The sequence below is a fragment of the Engraulis encrasicolus genome, chromosome 22 (assembly GCF_034702125.1).
Source record: "Engraulis encrasicolus isolate BLACKSEA-1 chromosome 22, IST_EnEncr_1.0, whole genome shotgun sequence".
Taxonomy (NCBI): domain Eukaryota; kingdom Metazoa; phylum Chordata; class Actinopteri; order Clupeiformes; family Engraulidae; genus Engraulis; species Engraulis encrasicolus.
Genome location: NC_085878.1, coordinates 30210877 through 30214299, shown reverse-complemented (window position 1 = coordinate 30214299; position 3423 = coordinate 30210877).

The following is a 3423-nucleotide window of genomic DNA, read 5'->3' as shown; positions in this document are numbered from 1 at the left end:
CAGACGCCTTCACTCCCTAGTCTTCAAGGTTGCGCACCTGGTCTCTTACAGTGGAAACTTCCCAACGACGGTCTGGCCTAGCTTGGACTTTTTCAGTCAGTCACATTGTATGTGGAGAGGGACTCTATTAGTATATGGTCACATCTAGGGACAACCTTTATCTTTTTATTAAAATAGGGCTTCAATAAAAACCAATTTAACGTCAACTTAATGTAATACTTAATATGTTTTTTACTTCTCTTCATTGTATGGTATAGGCATGTAAGTTAAGGCACACGCACACACACACACAGACATTTGCCCACATACAAGCCTCCACTTGGCTGTCTGCCCAGATTTTGGCCTCTTATCAGGCGCAGCTGCCCTCACTAACACACACACTCCAGTTTCTGTGTCTCTGTTCAACATAAGAGAATTAAGATATTAAAAGTAAAAATGCAAATATAATAGAAATAAAAGTATATAAAAGTAATATAAATATAATGCAAGTAGTATAATATACCACGGTTCGTTTTTTACTGTCCTTTAGGTGCAAGCACTAACTACTCTGTCATTCTATATACCAGATTTCCTCCACATATTCCCCCCTTTGAGGCTTATTAAGCCTCATGAGAGTGTGAGTTCCATCTGGTATCCTTCTAGGGACCTTTGCATTCTCCGAGACGGGTCTTGAATGAAATTTCCCAATTATACGTTTCCTACATCATTATTTCTTAAGTACGCCTTATAGTCTTAAAGATTACATATTATAGATACAGATAATATGCTACTACTACTAACTAGAGTGTAAATATAAATTAATTTGCATAAGCGTGAGCATAAGCATTATCGTCAGAGTGATCCTTATTTGATCAACTCCCCTAGGTACTAACACTACTCTAAGATCCTTGGGTCTCCCGGGAGGGGCCCATGCTCATCCTCTTTAACTTCCCAGACCTCTTCTTTTACTGAGGGAACCTCTATCGGCGGATCTGCATCATGCAAGACCCTTTTGATAGGAACTTCTTCGGGCGCATGGTTACGACTACTTTCAGCTGGTCAAGTCAGGCTTCCGACTGGGTGAACCCCTGCCTTGGGCGCTCCTCTACTCTGCAAGAGCCTCACTAGCATCACCTTGCTAGAGGTCACCTTGCCAGCGGTCACGTCCCTTCTTGGGGAATCACCATCCTCTTGTCGTGTCAAACTGCCATGCTGAGTAGCGTCACGTTTGTACGTTCAGGCCTTTGAGTTCCCTCAAACTGGGCTACTTCTTTTTACCGAATTTCGCCTTCTTTTTTAGATTTAGGATGGACCTCTCCTGGGGGACCTCAAGTCATCATCTAGGTTGATTAACATGTGGTTACATATAACGCATATATCTGTATAATATAGTGAGCACTCGGCCTAGTCATACTATTACTTAATCTAAGCATAATAAATTTAAGCGTACACTAATTTAAACATTAAGTAATAAAAGTACTAATAAACTAATAAACTAATAAACTGATCATAAAAGCGTAAAAATAATCATAATGATAAGTGTAATAAGCAAGCGAAAATCTACCCTAATCGAGGAGATCACGGGCGGCCTTGCGTGTGAGGGCTAGTCCTCAAATCAAAATTAACGTTACCTATATTGAATATATATAAAAGCTTCTACATGCAGGTGTACCCCCAGCCCAGCTTATGCAACCAGTCTGCCTCCTTCTGCACTCCCTTTCACTCCCTTGGACTACTGTTTGCACAAGTCGGGCACACACACAAGTGGGGTATTATGTACAGAAAACCCTCAATCGTCCTTCGTTATCCCAGGCAGTTAAAGCCTTGGCCATCTAAGTGGTCCAGCAAAGTGTCGGGCACCACACCGTTTTCAGTCCACATGACTGGCTGACACTGTATTCTACCTTAATCTCTTTTCTTTTGACTTATATATTTTCTTTACATTTTATCATATCGTTAATGGGACTGCTAAAACTCTCCCTAACAACCTCTTCACACCTTGCAACTTCTCAGTTGATCAACACAGACTTTTCATGTACTTCAACACAGTTATATGGCGACCCCTGTTCCTTTAAATAATAAACCAACATAATTCAGAAAAGAACCTCCTGCTTGTCACGGTAGAGATAATAAATAAACAAAAAGGCAGTTAACACATAACAAAAGAGCACGAAATAAAACATAAAATAAAGGTAATGAGAAACACAGGTCGCAAATTAAAACAATATAGGACATAGAATGAAATGAAATGGAATAAAATAAAACGAAATGAAATGAAATGAAATTAGAGAGGTTTTCCAAAAAGAGGAAAAAGAAATAAAAGTCAATCGCTCCTATAACGTCTCCACCAACTTCATCAAATGTGATTAATGATAATAATAAAACGAAGAATGGAATAAAAGAATATAAAATAGATATTCAAGGTAAAGGATAAGGAATGAAAAATAGAAGAAAGTATAGGGAAGGTAGGAAATAGAATCAGTACACTAAATAAGGAAAATAAACCAAGTAAAGAAATAGGTAAATCTTGACATAACATAAAATAAAATGTGAGAATAACCATGTAAAAATAGAAATAAAACAGCTAGAATAGTATCACAATCAAAATGAACGAATGGAAATCAGTGTGAATTGAAACAAAATCAAAAACTCCCTACCTCCCCCCTTTGCGACACTAGCTTTCGCATACAGGGAGTTTCACACTCGGCTTGACTGGAACCCCTTTTCTTGAAACCCCTCATCTTGAACCCTGTCCATTAGTTCATAGAGACGATTTTCAACTTCTGTGTCAAGTACATTTTCCCTTCTGGCGAGTTCTTCCATTGGGCCTGGGACTATCAGTTGTTTCTCAATGATATTAGCGAAAGTTTTAGAACAGATCCTCCCACAGCATGCAGTTATACAACACACCAGGGCACCCACTATCACTATACCTAACATCACCTTAAGTACCCAGCCCAGAATAGTGGTCCCAAAGGAGCCTCTGGTGTTTGTTAGTGACGCCCAACCTGATGAGAAGAAGTTTCCTACCCCTGACCATTCTAACCCTTTGTCCTTCCCTGCATGGTAATGGGCTACATCTCTTACTCGTATCAAACTGGACATGGCCTCCCGGAATTGGTTATCTAAATCAGGGCTATTCGCTGGAGGTATCCATGTACATCAATCTTCCCCAACTATCGCACACATGCCTCCTTCTTTTGCTGCTAGCCAATCAACTACCAGATGTAATTGGAGCGTCATTTTATTGTTTGCGACCAAGCTCTCGGTTAACCCGTTCAGTCTTTCATTGAGGACATCCAACGCTGTTATTGTGTAATTCATGAATTGTTGTTGATTGTAATAAACAAAATTTATCCATTTAATGTTCTCTGAAACCTCCAGTGCTGTCCCAATGATTGGTATTGCAGCTACAAATCCCCCTATAACCCTATTCCGGGCAGC